General features: G+C 36.8%; 1 long non-coding RNA gene and 1 pseudogene across 4 annotated transcripts in view; one reads left to right on the plus strand and one right to left on the minus strand.

The window, feature by feature from the left end:
* The window catches only part of LOC143660877 (uncharacterized), a 127,869-nt gene that overhangs the window by 104,420 nt on the left and 1,790 nt on the right, over window positions 1-21,659 (minus strand). The window lies entirely within an intron of this gene.
* On the plus strand, window positions 7,779-8,957 carry LOC143660876 (large ribosomal subunit protein uL3 pseudogene; annotated as a pseudogene).

The following is a 21,659-nucleotide window of genomic DNA, read 5'->3' on the forward strand; positions in this document are numbered from 1 at the left end:
TTCAAAAAGAAATTAGAAAGGACTCAAAATGGTATAACACAAAAATCAAATATGAAAGTAGACATTAACAAAAGAAATGAGGGCCAAAAGAGGGAATAAAACATACAAAGACAAAACAGTAAAATGGCAGAAGAAAGTCCTGCCTAACCAGTTTTGCTTTAAATTGGGTGGTTCTCTCCAATCAAAAGGTAGAGATTGGCAGGATGTGTAAAAAAGCATGTGCTAACTGAATACTATTTACAAGAGAGTCACTTTAAAACAGCTGGGGTAGCTATAATAACATTAGATAAAATAGACTTAAAGTAAAAAACTGTTACAAGGGACAAAGAAGGTCATTATATAATGAAAAGGGGGATAATTCAATGGGAAGGTGTAACAATTATAAATATATATGCACCCAACAGCACAGCCCCAAAATACATGAAGCAAATATTGACAGGGTTGAAGAGAGAAATAGAAGGTTCTACATTAATAGCAGGAGACTTCAATACACCACTTTCAGTAGCAGACAGAACATCTGGATAGAAATTTAATAAGGAAATAGAAGACTTGAATGATACTCTAAACCAACTAGATAAAACAGACATCTAAGGAACACTTCACCAAAAAAGTGGCACATGGATCACCAAAAAAGTGACACATGGATCTATGGAACACTTCACCAAAAAGTGACACACTTCTGTAGTGCACATGGATCATTCTTCATGACAGATCATAAAGCAAATCTCAATAAATTTAAAAATATCGAAATCATGCGATGTATCTTCTCTGACCACAATGGAATGAAGCTAGAAATTGCTAACAGAGGAAGAAGTGGAAAATTCTGAGATGTGTAGAAATTAAACAATACACTCTTAAACAACCAATGTATCAAAGAAGAAATCATAAGGGATATTAGGAAATATCTTGAGATGAAAGAAAATGAAGACACAACATACCAAACTTATGGGATGTAACAAAAGCAGTGATGAGAGGAAAATTTAAATCTTTAAATGTCTACATTTAAAAAGGAAGAGCTCAAGCAGAGACCTAACCACAAAACTGCAGGATATAGAAAAAAGAAGTGGAAACTAAACCCAAAGCAAGCAGATGAAAGGAAATAACAAAGATTAGAATGTAGATAAATGAAAAACAGTGTTTAAAAAACAAGAGAGAGAATCAACAAAACCAAAAGTTGGTTGTTTGAAAATGTCAATAAAATTGATAAACCATTAGTGAGACTGACAAAGAAAAAAAAAGAGAGATGAGGCAAATAAAAATAATCAGATATTAAAAGGGAGACTTTACTATGAACCTCAGAGAAATAAAAAGAATTTTAAGAGGATGCTATGGATGACTGTAATACAAAAAAAAAATTATATAACCTAGATAAAATGAACACATTTCTAGAAACACATAAACTGCACTGACTCAGTAAGAAATAGATCTCAACAAACCAATAAATAGAAAAGAAATTGATTCAGTAATCAAAAACCCTCCATCAAAAGAAAGCCCAGGAGTTTGGGAAGATGGCAGAATAGGAAGGTTGAGTTCATCCCTGCTTCAAGGAACAGCTAGAGAAGGGGCAGGAAGGTGACTGGGACGGTAATTCCAGGCTATAAGTGGCCTAAAAGGGTCTTCTACACCACATATGGAGGCCCTTGTTGAAAAAGCAGATTTTCAAAGAACTATAGTCTGTTCAGCTATTGCAAACAGACTAAAGTACCCCTTTCCAAATGGAAGCCCAGGTCCCTCAGGACTGCACAGGGGACAAGGAAGTAAGCCAAGTCATGTTCTTTAACCGCGCTACCCTCACGCGCACCACCCCCGTCCTGTGACCTACGACCCACAACTGTGACCCATCCCATCCCACAAACCTGAACCCCATTACCTGACCCCTCACCATGCTGGAAGCGTCCCTACCCTGACCACCCTCACCCCCGCATGTCTTGCCCACACTCCTACCTGCGCATGCCTGCCCCAGAAATAAATCTAACCAAGGATGTAAAAACGTGTCCACAGAAAATTACAAAACATTTTTGAGGGAAATCAAAGATCTAAATAAATGGAAGGACATTCCGTGTTCATAGATGGAAAGAGTAAATATTATTAAGATATCTGTTTCACCAAAAGTGATACACAGATTCAATGCAATCCCAATCAAAATTCCAACAGCCTTCTTTGCAGAAATGGGAAAGCCAATCATCAAATTTATATGGACGGTTAGGGGGCCCTAACAGTCAAAGTCACTTGATAAAGAAGAGTGACGTTGGAATAAACATTTCCTAATCTTAAAACTCATTACAAAGCCAAAGTAATCAAAACAACATGATACTTAACAATGTACCACACTAATGCTAAGAGTCAATAATAGGAGGGCATAAGGGAAATGGGAAGAGTTTGATTTTTTTTTCTTTTTGAGTAATAAAAACGTTCTAAAATTGATTATGGTGTAGAATATACAACTATGTTATGATTTTATGAACCACTGATTGCATACTTTGGATGAATTGCATGATACATGTGAGTATAAATGAAACTGCTGACAAAAATAGAAACATTGAATAATAAATGAAACTTACTTAGAAAAACAATAGCAACAAAAAAACAGCATGGTACTAACACAATACAGACCAATAGAATCAAATTGAGAGCTCAGAAATCCACCCTCATATTGATGTCCAACTTATTTTTTTGTCTTGAAATATTTATTTTCATGTATACCAATTGAGAATACAGAAAAAAGAAAATAATATAAGTATACATTACCAGCTTTATCAAATCTTAATATTTTTCCATAATTGTTTCAGATTGTCCAACTTATTTTTGACAAAGGTGCCAAAACCACTCATTTGAGAAAGAATAAGCTCTTCAACAAATAGTGCTGTAAAAACTGGATACTCATATGCAAAAGAATGGTAGTGGACCTCTCGCTCACACCATATATAAAAATCAACTCAAAATGATCAAAGATCTAAATATAAGAGCCAAAAGTATACAACTCCTAGAAGAAAAGATGAAACATGAGGAAGCATCTTCAGGACACTGTTTTAGGTAATGGTTTCTTAGACTTTACACTCAAAGCACAAGCAATAAAAGGGAAAATTGATAAATGGGACCAAATCAAAATTGAATACTTTGCTTCCAAGGACTTCATCATGAAAGTAAAAAACAACCTATACAAATGAAGAGACCATTGGAAATCTGATAAGAATTTAATAACCAGAATACATAAAGCAACCTTCAATTTAACAACAAAAAGGCAAACAATCCAATTTTAAAAAGCATACTTTCCGGAAACGTCAAAAAGAAGTTTTGGTGTATATTGCCATCTGCTGGGCAGACCAGGAAAACCCAGTCTTGGGCAGCTGGATTAAAAAAAAAGCTTTTTGGAGTCTTTCCTATCTCTCCAGGGCTGTTTTGATTTGGTCTGTATTCCTGTGCAGGTACCTGGCCACGTTTTAGATGGGAAATATTCACAAACCAACTGTCAAAGAACAGCCTTATTGAGGAGGAAAGAAAGCTACTTAACTTTTGTTCTATGAAGCCAACATCACCCTAATACCAAAACCAGAAAAAGATACTACAGGAAAAAGAAAACTATAGACCATTCTCTTTAAAGAATACAGATGCAAAAATCCTCAACAAAATATTTGCAAATAGAATCCAGCAGCACATTAAAAGAATTACACATCATGACCAAGTGAAATTTATTCCAGGTATGCAAGGCTGGTTCAACACAAGAAAGTCAATTAATGTAATACACCATAACAATAAATCAAAGCAGAAAAACCACACGATCATCTTTTGATTGGTGCAGAAAAGTCATTTGACACATTCAACATCTTTTCTTGAAGAAAACTCTTCAAAGGATAGGGATAGAATGGAACTTCCTGAACATGATAAAGGAAATATATGAAAAACCCACAGCTAATATCATACTCAGTGGGGAAAAACTGAAAGTTTTCCCTCTAAGATCAGGAACAAAACAAGGATGCCAACTGTCACTAACATTGTGCTGAAAGTTTTGGCCAGAACAATTAGACAAGAAAAAAATAAAAGGCATCCAACTTGATAGGAAGAAGTAAAACTTTCGCTGTTTGCAGGTGATATGATATTACATATCAAAAATCTTGAAAAATATAAAGGAAACCTACTAGAGCTGATAAATGAGTACAGCAAAGTGGCAGGGTACATGATCCATACCTAAAAATCTGTAGTGTTTCTATACATTAGTAATGAACCTGAGAAGGAAATCAAGAAAAAAATTCCATTTACAATAGCAACCAAAAGAATAAAATACTTAGGAATAAATTTAAAAGGACACAAAAGGCCTATACACAGAAAACTATAAGAAATTGCTAGAAGAAATAAAAGAAAACTTAAATAAATGGAATGGCATACCATGTTTGTGGACTGAAAGAACAAATACAGTTAAGATGTCAATTTTACCCAAATTGATTTATAGATTCAATGTAATACCAATTAAAATCCTAACAAATTACATTGCAGAAATAGAAAAACCAATGACTAAATTTATTTGGAAGGGCAAGGTGCCCTGAATGCTAAAAGTATCTTGAGAAAATGGAATGAAGTGGGAGGTCTCACATGATCTGACTATTACAAAGCTACAGTGGTCAAAACAGCATGGTACTGGGTATACCAGATAGATATACTGACCAGTGGAATTGAAATAGAGTGTTCAGAAATAGATCCGCTCATCTATGGACAATTGATCTTTAATAGTCAAGCCAACACAACTGGGATGGAAAAAACTCTTCAATAAATGGTGATTGGAGAACTGAATATCCATATGCAAAAGAATGAAAGAGGACCCATATTTCACACCCTACATAAAGATGCGCTAAAAACAGATCAAAGACCTAAACATTAGAGTTAAGAGCATAAAACTTTTAGAAGAAAATGTAGGGAAATATCTTATAGATCTTATGATAAGAGTTGGTTTCCTAGACCTTATACCAAAGCACGAACAATACAAAAAGAAATAGATAAATGGGATCTCCTCAAACCTCTTTTGTTGCTCAGATGTAGCTTCTCTCTCTAAGCTGACATAACAAGTGAACTCACTGCCTTCCCACTGCATGGGACATGACTCCCAGGGGTGTAAACCTCCCTGGCAATGTGGGGCAGAAATCCTGGGATGAGATGGGACCTGGCATCAAGGGATTAAGAAAACCTTCCTGACCAAAAGGAGGAAGAGAGAAATGAGAAAAAATAAAGTGTCAGTGGCTGAGAGAGTTAAGAGGTTATCCTGGAGGTTATTCTTATGCATTACAGAGATATCCCTTTTCAGTTTATGGCAAATTGGAGTGGCTAGAGGGAAGTACCTGAAACTGAAGAGCTGTGTTCCAGTAGCCTTGCTTCTTAAAGATGATTGTATGATATAGCTTTTACAGTGTGATTGTGAAAATCTTGTGTCTGATGCTCCTTTTATCTAAGGTATGGACAGATGAGTAAAAAAAATGGATAAAAAATAAATAATAGGGGAGACAAAAGTTAAAATAAATTGGGTAGATGGAAATACTAGTGATCAATGGGGGGTGTAAGGGATATGGTATGTATGAGTTTTTTCTTTTTTCTTTCTTTTTCTGGAGCGATGAAATGTTCAAAAAAATGATCACGATGATGAATACAATTATGTGATGATATTGTGAGCCACTGATTGCACACCATGTATGGAATGTTTATATGTTAAGAATTTGTATGTTGTTTTATCAATAAAAATATTTTTTTAAAAAAGGGATCTCCTTGGGCGGGCCATGGTGGCTCAGCAGGCAGGGTTTTCACCTGCCGTGCCGGAGACCCAGGTTCAATTCCCAGTGTCTACCCATGCAAAAAAAAAAAAAAGATCTCCTCAAAATTAAACATTTGTGTGCATCAAAGCACTTTGTCAGGAAAGTAAAAAGGCAGCCTACGCAATGGGAGACAATATTTAGAAACCACATATTAGATAAATGTTAATATCCAAAATATATAAAAAGATTCTACAACTTAACAGCAAAAAGATGAACAATCCAATTTAAAAATGGACAAAAGATATGAACAGACACTTTTCAGAAGAGGAAATACAAATGGCTAAAAGGCACATGAAAAAATGCTCAACTTCACTGGCTATTAGGGAAATGCAAATAAAAACTACAATGAGGTATCATCTCACACCCACTAGAATGGCCATTATAAAAAAAATAAACACAGAAAAATACAAGTGCTAGAGAGGATGTGGAGAAAGAGGCACACTCACTGTTGGTAGGAATGTGGAATGGAGCAACTGCTCTGGAAGGCAGTTTGGCGATTCCTCAGGAAGCTAAGTATAGAACTGTCATATGGTCTGGTAACCCCATTACTAGGTATAATGGAACAGAAGGACACAAATGGACATTTTGCACAGAGATGGTTTTTTTTTTATTTTTTATTTTAATTTTTGTTCTGCATACTGATGTTTATAGCAGCATTATTCCCGATTGCCAAAAGATAGAAACAGCCCAAATATCCATCAATGGATGAGTGGCTAAACAAGCTGTGGTATATACATACACTGGAATATTATGCGGCTATAAAACAGAATAAAGTCATAAAGGATGTAACAACATGGATAAACCTTGAGGACATTACTCTGAGTGAAATTTGCCAGGAACTAAAGAACAAATACTATATGGTCTCACTAATATGAACTAAAATTAATCAGTGAACTTTGAGAGTTAAAGTTGAGAACACAGGTTATCAGGAGATAGAAAGAGGGTAGAGATTGGGTATTTGATGCTGAAGGAGTACAGAATGTGAAAAAGGGCTGATTGTAAAATCTAGAAATGGATAGCACAATACTATCTGATGATAGCACAATAATATAAGTACACTGACTGAGGCTGAATGTGAGCATGGTTGAGGGAAGAGTGCTGGGGGCATGTATAAAACCAAAAGGAAAGACAGAGGATAAAGAAAGAGATGGTATAACTTAGGAAATGCCTCAAGTAGATAATGACGGTGAATCAATGTACAAACATAAGAATATTATTGCATGAGGGAGAGCAAATGAATGTCAACATTGCAGGATGTTGAAAATGGGATGCTATACAGGAAAAAATACAATCAATGCAAGCTAGGGTCTATAGTTAACACTAACATTGCAATATGCTTCCATTGAACATAACAAAGGCAATATACCAAACTAAATGTCAATAAATGGGGGATATGAGGGATGGGTATGGGATTCTTTGGGGAAGAAAAGGAAATGTCCTCATATAGACTGTGGTGGTGAAGCCACAGTTATATGATTATATCAGGAACCACTGATTTTTTTACTTACGTTGGACTGTATGATATTTGAACAAAAGTGTTTAAAAATGAACAGAGGGATCCAAGAAAAAAAAAAAGCCTTAGCACAAACCCAATCAACAACAAAATCTGAGATGAGAGAGAAAATGACCTTGAGAATCAACCGATTAAGATAATCAGATTCTTATATATCTGCAAAAATATTTCAAGCCATACTAAGAAACAGGAAGGTGTGGCACAGTCAAAGGAAGAAATGAAAAAGTTAGAGGGGATACCAAATTTGGAACAACTAGTCAAAGATGTTCAAACAAGTCTCCTAAATCAATTCAGGGAAATGAAGGAAAATATGGTTAAAGAGATAAAGGATAGTAGGAAGATATTGGGTAAGCCTAAGGAATTTCAAAGCATATAAAGAAAAATAACAGACCTTATGGGAAAGAAAGTCACAATAGATGAGATTAAATAACACACTAGAGAAGACCTCTACCAGTGGCACTCAGGATGTGATGTCCCACAGGAAGTTCTCTGCTCCCAGACATGGGTTCCTGGGTTTCTTGCCTTGGAAATGCAGCAGCCGGCACCGTGGCAAAGTGAAGTGCTTCCCCAAGGATGACTCTACCAAACCTGTCACCTCATCATCTTTCTGGGCTACATGGCCGGCATGACTCGTATTGTGTGGGAAGTCAATAGGCCAGGATCCAAGGTAAACAAGAAGGAGGTTGTGGAGGCAGTGATTGTCGTGGAGACAACACCCATGGTGGTTGTAGGCATTGTGGGCTATGTGGAAACCCCTCATGGCCTCCGTACCTTCAAGACCATCTTTGCTGAGCATTATCAGTGATGAATGCAAAAGGTGCTTCTACAAGAACTGGAATAAATCTAAGAAGGCCTTCACTAAGTACTGCAAGAAGTGGCAGGATGACGATGGCAAGAAACAGCTGGAAAAGTACTTCAGCAGCATGAAGAAGTTTTGCCAGGTCATCTGTCATCGTGCACACCCAGATGCACCTGCTTCCTCTGCACCAGAAGAAGGCCCACCTGATGGAGATCCAGGTGAATGGAGGCACTGTGGCTGAGAAACTGGACTGGAGCTGGAGCAAGAGATGTTTGTGAGCCAAATGTTTGGGCAAGATGAGATGATCGATGTTGTCGGAGTAACCAAGGGCAAGGCTGCTGGCACACCAAGAAGCTGCCTTGCAAGACCCACTGAGGGCTGTGCAAAGTTGCCCATATTAGGGTGTGGCATCCTGCCTGTGTGGCCTTTTCTGTGGCTTGTGCTGGACAGAAAGGCTATCACCACCGTACTGAGATCAACAAGAAGATCTACAAGATCCTCCTCATCAATGAAGGCAAACTGATCAAAAACAATGCTTCCACCAATTACGACCTGTCTGAAAAGAACAGCAATTCTCTGGGTGGTTCTGTTCATTATGGTGAGGTGACAAATGATTTTGTCATGCTGAAAGGCTTGTGGTGGGGACCAAGAAGCAGGTGCTCACCCTTCACAAGTCCTTGCTAGTCCAGACAAAACGCTTGGCCCTGAAGAAGACTGACTTCAAGTTCATCCACACCACTTCCAAGTTTGGCCATAGCTACTTCCAGACTATGGAGGAGAAGAAGGCATTCATGGGACCACTTAAGAAAAACTGAATTGCAAAGAAAGAAGGAGCTTAATGTTAGGAACAGATTGTACAACTGGTGGGGTCTCAATAAAAAGACTAACCGATTAAAAAAAAAAAAACACTAGAGGAATACAACAGCAGATTTGAACAAGCAGAAGAAAGGATCAGTGAGTTTTAGACAGCCCATCTATGACTGAACAGAGAAAAGAAAAAATACAGAAAAGAGTGGAAAAAATTAAGCACGGCTGCAGGAAACTGAATGACAGCACGGAGCTGTCTGTCATGGGTGTCCCAGAAGGAGAAGAGAAGGGAAGAGGGAAAGAAAGAAAACTTAAGGAAATAAGTAGTCAAAAATTGCCTGACTTTTATAAAAGACATACATATATATACATAAGAAGCACAGTGCAGTCCACAAAGAATAATAAATCTGATTAGACTCGCTAAAAGTCACTACTAATCAGATGGCCAAATCTCAAATATAAAGAGAGAATTCTGAAAGCAGCAAGAGAAAAGCAATTCACCACATACAAGGGGCACCCAAGAAGACTAGATTCTGATTTTTCATCAAAAGCCATGGAGGTGAGAAGGCAGTGGTATGATATAATTAAGATACTGAAAGAGAAAAATTGCCAGCCAAGAATTCTTTGTCTAGCAAAACAGTCCTTCAAAAACGAGAGAGAGTTTGAAATGTTCGTGGATAAACAGTAGTTGAGGTTTGTTAACAGACCTATACTACAAGAAGCACGAAAGGAGTACTGCAGGTTGAAAAGAAAAAGCAGGAGAAAGAGGCTTAGAGGAGAGTGTAGAAATGAAGATCATCAGTAAGAGTAACTAAAAGGATTAAAAAAAGAAAAAATGAGATGAAAAATAAAAACAAAAAGACAAAATGGTTGAAGTAAGGACTGCCTTTTACATTAATAACACTGAATGTCAATAGATAAAACTCCCCAAACAAAAGACACAGATTGCCAGAATGGATAAAAAAAAAATGACCCATTTATATGCTGTTTACAAGAGACTCATTTTAGACCCAAAGATACAAATAGGTTGAAAGTAAAAGGCTGGCAAAATACATTCCACACAAGCAGCAACCATAAAAGAGTTGGTTCGCTATACTAGTTAATAATAATGTATCAGTATTGGCTCATTAATTGGAATATATATCATATTAATGTAAGATGTCAATAATGGGGGAAATGGGGAGTGAATTGTATGGTTTCTCTCTGTATTTGTTTCCCAATTTTTCCGTGAATCTAATATTAAAAAAATAAAGTATATTATAAAAGACTGAAAAACCATGATCCATCTATATGCTATCTATTAAAGACTCACCTTAGACCCAAACATACAAACAGATTGAAAGTGAAAGGTTGGAAAAAGATATTCTACATAAGCAGTAACTAAAAAAGTCTGGGACAGTTACACCAATATTGTTCAAAGTACACTTTAAATGCAAAAATGTTGAGACAAAGAAGGACATTACATATTAATAAAAAGGCCATTCACCAAGAAGAAGTAACAATGATAAATATCTACGCACCTAACCAAGGTGCCTCAAAGTACATGAGGCAAACACTGGCAAAACTGAAGGGAGTAACAGATGTTTCTACGTTAATAGTTGGAGACTTCAATACACCACTCTCATAATAGTTAGACCATCTAAACAGAGGATCAATAAAGAAACAGAAGACCTAAATAATACGACAAATGAATTAGATCTAATAGACATGTATAGAACATAGCATCCCAAAACAGGAGGATATATTCATCTCAAGTGCTCATGGATCATTTTCCAGGATAGTCCAGCATAGTTATTTTCTAGGGACAAAAAATAAGTCTCCATAAATTAAAAAATACTGAAATTATTCAAAGTACTTTCTCTGATTATACTGGAATGAAGCTGAAAATCAGTAATGGAGAACTGGAAAATTCACAAATACATGGAGGTTAAACAGCACAGTCTTAAACAATCAGTGGGTCAAAGAAGAAATTGCAGGAGAAATCAGTAAATATTTTGAGACAAATGAAAACAAGAACACAACATAACAAAACGTAAGAGATCCAGCAAAGGCAATGCTGACAGGGAAATTTATAGCCCTAAACGCCTGCATTTAAAAGGAAGAGTGCTAAAATCAAAGACCTAACTGAACACCTGGAGAAATTAGGAAAGAACAGTAATATAATCCCAAAGCTAGCAGAAGGAAAGAAACAACAAAGATTAGATAAAAAAGAAATGAAATTCAAAGAAAAAAAATCAAAACAACAAGCAAACAAAAGACAATAGAGAGAAGCAATAAAACCAAAAGTTGGTTCTTTGAGAAGATCAGTAAATTTGGCAAATCCTTAGACAGACTGACAAAGAAAAAAGAGACAGAGAGAATATGCAAATAAATGAAATTAGAAAAAAGAGGTGGGACATTACCATTGGCCTCATGGAACTAAAAAATTCATAAGAGTATATTATGAACAACAGTATGCCAACAAATTAGACAACTTAGATGCAATGGACAACTTCCCAGAAACACATGAACAACCTACATTGATTCTAGAAGAAACAGAAGACCTCAACAAACCAATCAGAAGTAAGGAGATTGAATCAGTCATCAAAAACCTCCCAAAAAAAAAAAAAGTCCAGGATCAAATGGCTTCACATGTGAATTCTACCATATTCTCAAGAAAAATTCATTACAATTCTGTGTAAACACTTCCGAAAAAAATTGAAAAGGAAGGAACACTACTAAACTCATTCTAAGGAGGCAACATTACCCTAATACCAAAGCCAAATAAAGATACTACAAAAAAATTACAGATCAATCTCTCTAATGAATATCACAAATCCACAACAAAATACTTGCAAATCAAGTCCAGCAGCACATTAAAAGAATTATACAACATGATCAAGAGGGTTTTATTCTGGGCATGCAAGTGTGTTTCAACATAAGAAAATCAAGTAATGCAACACACCATCTTGACAAATTGATGGGGAAAAATTACATGATCATATTTTTAAAAATTTTTTAAACTAAAAAATATTACAAGAAAGAAATACAAACATTCTTAATATATGATCATTCTGTTCTACATATATAATCAGTAATTCACAATATCATCACATAGTTGCATATTCATCATCATGGTCATTTCTTAGAACATTTGCATTAATTCAGAAAAAGAAATAAAAAGACAAAAGAAAAAAAAATGAAAACAGGAAAAAAAATTATACATACCATACTCCTTACCCCTCCCTTTCATTGATCACTAGCATTTCAAACTAAATTTATTTTAACATTTGTTCCCCCTATTATTTATTTTTACTCTGTATGTTCTACTCATCTGTTGCCAAGGTAGATAAAAGGAGCATCAGACACAAGGTTTTCACAATCACACAGTCATATTGTGAAAACTCTATCTGTGCTGGTTTGAAAGGAAGTATGCCCCCTAAGAAAGCCATGTTTTAATAAAAATCTCATTTCATAAAGGTAGAATAATCTCTATTCAATACTGTATGTTTGAAACTGTGATTGGATCATCTCCCTGGTTGATGTGATTTAGTTAAGAATGGTTGTTAAACTGGATTAGGGGATGACATGTCTCCACCTATTTGAGTGGGTCTTGATTAGTTTCTGAAGTCCTATAAAAGAGGAAACATTTTGGAGAATGAGAGATTCAGAGAGAGTGACACTATGAAGCAGAGAGTCCACCAGCCAGCAACCTTTGGAGATAAAGAAGGAAGACACCTCCCGGGGAGCTTCACAAAACAGGAAGCCAGGAGAAGACACGAGCAGATGACGCCGTATTCACCACGTGCCCTTCCAGCTGAGAGAGAAACCCTGAACTTCATCGGCCTTCTTGAACCAAGGTATCTTTCCCTAGATGCCTTTGATTGGACATTTCTTTAGACTTGTTTTTAATTGGGACATTTTCTCGGCCTTAGAACTGTATACCAGCAACTCATTAAATTCCTCCTTTTTAAAAGCCATTCCGTTTCTGGTATATTGCATTCCGGCAGCTAGCAAACTAGAACAATATCATTATGCAATCATCATCAAGAAACATGGCTACTGAGCACAGCTCTACATTTTCAGGCAGTTCCCTCCAGCCTCTCCATTACATCCTGAATAACAAGGTGATATATACTTAATGCATAAGAATAACCTCCAGGATAACCTCTCGACTCTGTTTGGTATCTTTCAGCCACTGACATCTTGTCTCAATTCACTCTTCCCCCTTTTGGTCAAGAAGGGTTTCTCAATCGCTTGATGCTGGGTCTCAGCTAATTCTAGGATTTCTGTCCCACATTGCCAGGAAGGTCCACACCCCTGGGAGTCATGTCCCACATAGACAGGGGGAGGGTGGTGAGTTTGCTTGTTGTGTTGGCTGGAGAGAGAGGCCACATCTGAGCAACAAAAGAGGCTCTCCTGGGGGGTGAGTCTTAGACCTAATTTTAAGTAGGCTTGACCTATCCTTTGTGGGGTTAAGTTTCATATGAACAAACCCCAAGACAGGGGGCTCAGCCTATAGCTTTGGTTGTCCACACTGCTTGTGAGAATATCAAGAATTCAACTTGCGGAGGTTGAATTTTCCCCCGTTCTCACCATTCCCCGAAGGGGACTTCGCAAATAATTTTCCACTCACTGATCGAATTACTTTGGGATTCATCGGGGCATCACTCTGGACACACCAACAAAATCTCATGTCCTGCCCAAGGTTCCATGTACTTATGGTGTTCAACCCAGCTATATTAGGAAATGCACTAGTCAAATATAAATTTTGTACCAAATAAACATTTTTTGCTTTAGTCTCACACATAAGTTGAAATTTTAAAATATCAATTACTATCTATTTTCAGCACCCTGCAGTAATGGTACTCCTTTGTTCTTCCTCATGCAAAAACATTTTTTAAATTTGTACATTTAGTCACTATCTTTATAGACTCTAAGCATTCCTAGATTATACCATCTCATTCTTTATCGTCTATCTTTCTTTCTGATTTCATTTATGCCCCCAGACCTCCTCCCTCTAGCTGAATGCTCACATTCAGTGTTTTAACATAATTGTATTACAGTTAGGTAGTATTGTGCTGTTCATTTCTGAGATTTTATATTCAGTCCTGTTGCACAATCTGTATCCCTTCAAATCCAATTACCCCAATATCTTACCCTATTTCTATCTCCTGATGGTCTCTGTTACCAATGAAATATTCCAAGTTTATTCCCTAATGTCAGTTCATATCAGTGAGACCATACAGTATTTGTCCTTTTGTTTTTGGCTAATCTCACTCAGCATAATGTCCTTAAGGGTCTTAATGTCCTTAAGGTCCATCCATGTTGTTACATACTTCATAACTTTATTCTGTCTTACAGTTGCATAATATTCCATCATATGTGTATGCCACAGTTTGTTTAACCACCCATCCATTGATGGACATTTTGGCTGTTTCCATCTCTTGGTAATTGTAAATAATGCTGCTATAAACATTGGTGAGCAAATGTCTGTTTGTGTCCTTACCCTCACGTCTTTGAGTAGAGACAGCATATAGATGGGTCCTGCTTTTTAATCCATTCTGCCAGTCTATGTCTTTTGATTGGGGTGTTTAATCCATTAACATTTAGTGTTACTACTATACGGGTAGTACCTTCTTCTATCATTTTGGCTTCTGGATTTTATATGTCATATCTAATTTTCCTTCTTTTTACCTTTACTCATAGTCTCCCTTTCTACATTCTTCTCCACACCTGTCTCTTCTGTCTTTTTGTATCTCTCTCTAGTGCTCCCTTTAGTATTTTTGCAGAGCTGGTCTCTTGGTCACAAATTCTCTCAGATATTTTTTGTCTGAAAATGTTTTAATTTCTCCCTCATTTTTGAAGGACAATTATGCTGGATATAGAATTATTTGGTTGGCAGTTTTTCTCTTTCAGTAATTTAAATATATCATCCCACTGTCTTCTCACCTTCATGGTTTCTGCTGAAAATCTATGCATAGTCTTATGGGACTTCCCTTTTATGTATCGATTGCTTTTCTCTTGCTGCTTTCAAGATTCTCTCTTTCTCCCTGACCTCTGATTAGTAAGTGTATTGGAGTACGTCTATTTGGATCTATTCTCTTTGGGGTACGTTGCACTTCTTGGATCTGTAATTTTAAGTCTTTCATAAGAGTTGGGAAATTTTCAGTGATAATTTCCTCCCTTAGTTTTTCTCCTCCTTTTCCCTTCTCTTCTCCTTCTGGAACACCCAGAACACGTATATTCATGAGCTTCATATTGTCCTTCAATTCCCTGAGTCTCCGCTCATAGTTTCCCATTTTTTTCCCTATATTTTCTTTTTCTTGCTGGATTTCAGATGTTCCATCCTCCAATTCACTATGCCTATCTTCTGCCTCTTGAAATCTACCATTGTAGGTTCCCATTGTTTCTTTCATCTCTTCTACTGTGCCTTTCATTTCCATAAATTCTGTGATTTGTTTTTTTAGAGTTTTGATTTCTTCTTTTTGTTCATTCCTTACCTTCTTTATATCCTCCCTCAACTCACTGATTTGGTTTTTGATGAGGTTTTCCATGTCTGTTCGTATATTCTGAATTAATTGTTTCAGCTCCTGCATCTCATTTGAATTGTTGGTTTGTTCCTCTGACTGGGCTGTATCTTCAATTTTCCAGTGTGATTTGTTATTTTTTGCTGGCATCTAGGCATTTAATTACCTTAATTAGTTTATTCTGGAGATTGCTTGCACTTCTTTTACCTAGGGTTTTCTTGCTGGATGAATTTGTTGTCTATCTGTTCTTTGACATTCAGTTCAGCTTTTTCTGGACCTCTAGCTTAGGTTTTATTTAACAGAGGAGAATTTTTCAGTTCTTGTTTTCTTGTTTCTTGCCCTGCTTGCATGGTGCCTCCCCCCACCCCACCCTTAGGAGGGTCTACTTAGGTATTATAGACCCCAGCCAATTTTCCCAGACAAAAGTGGCCTCCTATCAGGAGGAAAGAGTCACCTGTGTCACTTTTCCCTGAGGGTGAGACCCAGCAGGTTGAAAGACTTTCCTGTGAAGTCTCTGGGCTCTATTTTTCTTATCCTGCCCAGTATATGGTGCTTGTCTGCCTGCAGGTCCCACCAGCATAAGATGATGCAGTACCTTTAACTTTGGCAGACTCTCCCTGCTGGGGGTGTGGTGGAGACAGAGGAGAGGTTGTAGGCTGGCTTTAATGGCTTCAAATTACCAAGCCCTGGTGTCTGAATTCCTTGAGGGAGGGATTCCACCTGAGTTGGGTTTCACCCCTCCCCTGGGGAAGGCACAGGCTCCATACAAGCCCTCAAACAAGCTTGTTTCTGCCTGTGCCTGGGGTAGTTGCAGCCTGAGAAGCCCTGCCACTGAATCCAAAGGCAGTCAAGCCTTTGTAGGAACACAGCCACAAAAATCTCTGTTTCCTTTTTTTTTCTTTTTCCGTCAGCCCTGCCCCCTTGGTGCTGGGGCAAAAATGAGCAGACTCCACTTTGATCAGGTTCACCTGAGCTGGGGGACTTTTTTTAGTAGTCAGAATTTGTTAATTAGTTCATGATTGGCGTTTGGTTGGGCTCAGCCCCTGCTGCTGGTAAAGTTCCTTTCCTTTCCCCTCTGGGAAGCAACCTGTGGGGGAGGGGTGCCAGCCGCCACAGCTTGGGGAACTCACAGTTCTGGGTGGGTTCGCAGCTGGTCAAGCTGATCCAGACTGGGGTACGCTGTGTGTCTGGTCACTGATGTGGCCCCAGGACCTGTTCTGCATGTTTCTGGTTATTTAGTAGTTTTTCTGGAGGACGAACTAAAACGTGCACATTACTATGCTGCCATCTTGATTCCTTACTCTACATGATCATCTTGATTGATGAAGAAAAGGCATTCGAGAAAATATAAATCCTCTCTTGATAAAGTTACTTTCAAGGATAGGAATAGAAGGAAACTTCTTCAACATGAAAAACCACAGGTAGCATTTTATTCAATGGTGAGGGACTGGAACCTTTCCCTTTAAGACCAGGAATAAAACAAGGATACCCACTGTCAGTACTGTTACTTAAAATTGTTCCAGAAGTTCTAGCTAAAGCAATTAGGCAAGAAACAGAAAAAAAATACATCCAAGTCAGAAAGGAAGAAATAAAATGCTCATTATTTGCAGACAACATGATTCTATATTTAGAAAGTTCCAAAAAATCTACAACAAAACTATTAGAGCTAATAAATGAGTTCAGCAAAGTGGTGAGGTATAAAATTGACAGGCAAAAATAAGTAGTGTTTCTATACATTACTAATGAGCAATCTGAGGAGGAAATCAAGAAAACACTTCCAATTACAATAGCAACTAAAAGAATCAAATAACAGGAATAACATTAACCAAGGATAGAAAGGATCCATATTCAGAAAACTAAAAAACATTGTTAAAAGAAATCAAGGAAGACTCAAATAAATGGAAGGATATTCCAAGTTCATAGATTGGAAGGCTAAATGTCATTAAAATGTCAACTCTACAATGCCATTTTGACCAAAAGGGAGAAAAGAAGTGTAACAAATAAGGAATCAGTGGCTGGGAGAATTCAAATAGAGTAAAGAAACTACTCTGGAGATCACTCTTAATGCAAGCTTCAATTAGATATTGCTACATACCATAACTTGCCAAACCACAACCACTACCATTCCACTCAATCCTAAAGAACACCTAGGGTGTTATATGACTCTACAAAGGTTTCATGCACTAGGATAACATTTCAGAAACCTACAATCTCCAGATGGGCCCCTGGACCAGATAAGTCCTGGAATGCAGAGGGGCCAGCCACTCCAGAACATCAAATAGTTTCATCCTCCTATCCCATATTATCAACAGCCCCTTCCAACATGAAAAAGTTAGAATGGGAATATCCCAAAAGAGTAGGAGAAATATCAAAGGTGATGGTGGAGTTATACAGAGAAGATAGGATTTAACAAATGAGTATGACTGCTGATTCACTATATGGATATTTCTTTAAATCTCCATTATCTTAGAGCAGCTAGAAGTAAAAATCTAAAATTGTGGAATTGTAACCCATACCAAACTCTGAAATCTGTTCTACAACTAACTGTGTGATGTGCTTTGAAATTTATTGCTTTTTTTGTATATACGGTATTTTTCACAAAAAATTAAAAAAATTTTCTTCTAGCCTCCAGTGTTTTGGAGCAGCTAGAAGTAAAAATCTGCAATAGTGGAATGGTAACCCATAATAAACTCTGAAATCTGTTCTGTAACTACTTGTTGAAGTGTATTTTGAAAATCATTGCTTTTTCTCTTTTTTTTTTTACATATATATTAAATTTAATAATAAAAAACTTAACTTACCAAATCCCAACCAGGACCATTCTAGCCAATCCTGAAGAACACCTAAGGAAATACATAAGATTCCACAAGGGTTTCATGCACTAGTGTAACTTTCCAGAAACCTACACCCTCCAGATAGGGTCAGATAAGTCCTGAGACCTAGAGGGCCCAGCCTCTCCAGAACATCAGACAGTTTCATCTCCCTACCCCATATTAGTGACAGACCCTTCCAATATCAAAAAAATCAGAATGGCCATAGCCCAACACCCCTAAAGAGAGGGATGGAAATTTCAGAGGTGATGGTAGAGTTACACAGAGAAGACAGGACTTAGCAAATGACTATGAATGCTGAATCATTAAATTGATATCTCTTTTATTCTCCAGTATCTTAGGGCAGCTAGAAGTAAAAAGCTAAAATTGTGGAATTGTAACCCATAGCAAATGCTGAAATATGTTATATAACCAATTGTGGTGCTGTGCTTTGAAATTTATCGCTTTTTTGTATATATGTTATTTTTCACAAAAAAGAAGAAAAGTCTATCGTGAAGATAAATATTTATGCCTTCTAGCCTCTTATATTCTGGAGCAGCTAGAAGGAAAAATCTGAGAGGATCGTAATGATAGTCCACGACAAACCTGGGATCTGTCCTATAACTGCCTGTTGAAGAGTGCTTTGAAACCTATTGTTTTTTTATTTCTTTGCTTTGTAAATATGTTATACTATACAATAAAATAAGTTTAAAAAAATTGTTGGGTGGGATTTTTTTATTGTTTCCATGGAGATTTGACCACCCATTTGTGGGTGATCCCTTGTGATTAGATGGTTTCCATGGAGATATATTTCCATCCATTCAAGTGGGTCTTAATCTGCCTACTGGAGTCTTTTAAGAGTGAACCATTTTGGAAAAGGCTTCAGAGCAGACACAGACAAGAGATCTTTGGAGGTGCGAAAGAAAATGCTCCCAGGGAAGCTGTTTGAAACAAGAAGTCAGGAGGAAAAGTTAGCAGATGTCACCATGTGCCTTTGCACCTGACAGAGAAACCCTGAACATTATCAGTCTTTCCTGAGTCAAGATATCTTTTACTGGATGCCTTAGTTTGGACATTTTAGGGCTTTAGAACTGTAAACTCATAACTTAATAAATTCCTTTACAAAAGTAATTTCATTTCTGGTATATTGATTTCTGGCAGCTTTAGCAAGCCAAAACAGTATTCATCTGGGATAGAGCTGTCTCTTCAACAAATGGTGCTAGGAGAATTGGATATCCATATCAAAATAATGAAAGAGGAGCCCTACCTCACTCTTTATATAAAAATTAATGAAAAATGGATCAAAGACCTAAATATAAAAGAGCCAGGACCCTAAAATTCCTAGAAGAAAACATAAGGATGCATCCTAGAAGAAAATATAGGGAAGCATCTTCAAGATCTTGTGGTAGGCAGAGGTTTATTAGAACTTACAGGACAAGCAATAAAAGAAAAAAATAGATAAATGGGACCACCTCAAAACTGAATACTTTTCTGCTCCCAAAGAGTGCGTCAAGAAGATGAAAAGACAGTCTAATCAATGGGACAAAATACTTGGAAACCACATATCCAATAAGGGTTTAATACTATACTATATAAAGATATCCTAAAACGCAACAATAAAAAGACAACCCAATTTTAAAACGGGCAAAAGATTATGCATAAACATCTTTCCAAAGAGGAAATACAAACAGATAAAAAATATGTGAAAAAAACATGTAAATCATTTCCACAATGAAATATCATTTCACACCTACTAGGATGGCCACTATTAAACAAACACAAAACTACAAGTGATGGAGAAATAGGAACACCTATTCACTGTTGAAGGGAATGTAATATGGTACAGCCATTGTGGAAGACAGTTTGGTGGTTCCTCAGGAAGCTAAACATAGAACTGCCATATGATCTGGCAATCCTGCTACTTGGTATATACTAAGAAGAATTGAAAGCAGGAATGTGAATATTCATTTGCACACTGATGTTCATAGTGGTATTACTGACATTTGCTAAAAGATGGAAACAACCCAAATGTCTATCAACCGATGGATTAAAAATTTGGTATATACATACAATGAAATACTATTCAGCTATAAAAAGGAATGAAGTCCTGATGCATGTGACAACACAGATGAAACGTGAGGACATTATGTTGAGTGAAATAAACCAGACATAAAAAGACAAATATGGCATGATCTCACTAACATGAATGAAATATAATAAACTCATGGAGTTAATATCTAGACTAAGTTACCAGAATGATAGAGTGAGGACAGAGAATGTGGAATGGCTTCTTAATTTGTGAAGAATTTTATAATAAGGTTGACTGCAAATGTTTGGAAATGGATAGAGGTAATGGTAGCACATTTTGCATGTTTAAATAATAGCACTGAATTGGCAGTGTGATTGTGGTTGAAAGAGGAAATTTAGAGTTGGGTATATCACTAGAAGGAAAGCTAGATAATAAAACGAGTTACTGGATAACATACTGAATCCTGTTGTGGATGATGAAGGTGGTCAATAGTACAAATATAAGAATGCTCTTCCATGAATTAGAACAAATGTATGACACAACTACAAGATGTTAATAGGGTGGTATATGAGAAAAATACTAATGAAAACTGTGGATTAGTATTAACAGTAATATCTTTGGACACCACATATCTGATAATAAAGGCTTATATCCAGTATATAAATATATAAAGAAATCCTTCAACCTAACAACAAAAAGACAAAAACCCCAATTAAAAAATAGGCAAAAGATTTGTATAGCCACCTCTCCAAAATGCCAAAAAAAAAAAAAAAGAAAAGAACAGAAAAAAACAAATAACCAGAGGCACATAAAAAGATGCTGAACATCATTAGCCATCAGGGAAATGCAAATCAAAACCATTTCACTCCCACTAGAATAGCTGCTACTAAAAAAAAACAAACACCACCAGAAAATTACAAATGTAGGAAAGGATGCAGAGAAATAGGAACATTCATTCCCTGCTGGTGGCAATGCAAAATGATGCTGACTCTGTGGAATTCATTTTGATGGTTCCTCAGAAAGCTAAGTACAGAAATACCATAACGCAATCCCAATATTCGGTATATTTCCAAAAGAACTGGAAGAAAGGACTCAAACAGATGTTTGCCAATGTTCAGAGTGGCATTATTCACAACTGCCAAAAGATGGAAGCAACCCATGTGTCCATCAACCAATGAGTGGAATAAACAAAATGTGGTATATACATACAATGGAATGTTATTCAGTCTAATGAAACCTGTAACAACATGGATGAACCTTGAAGACATCAAGTCGAGTGAAACAAGCCAGACACAAAAGGACAAATATTGCGTGTGTCACATTTAAAACAATTAAAATAACCAAATTCAAAGACTCAGAATCTAGAATTTAGGTTACCAGGGGACAGGCTGGTGAAG

Source organism: Tamandua tetradactyla, chromosome 17, assembly GCF_023851605.1.
Source record: "Tamandua tetradactyla isolate mTamTet1 chromosome 17, mTamTet1.pri, whole genome shotgun sequence".
NCBI classification, from domain to species: domain Eukaryota; kingdom Metazoa; phylum Chordata; class Mammalia; order Pilosa; family Myrmecophagidae; genus Tamandua; species Tamandua tetradactyla.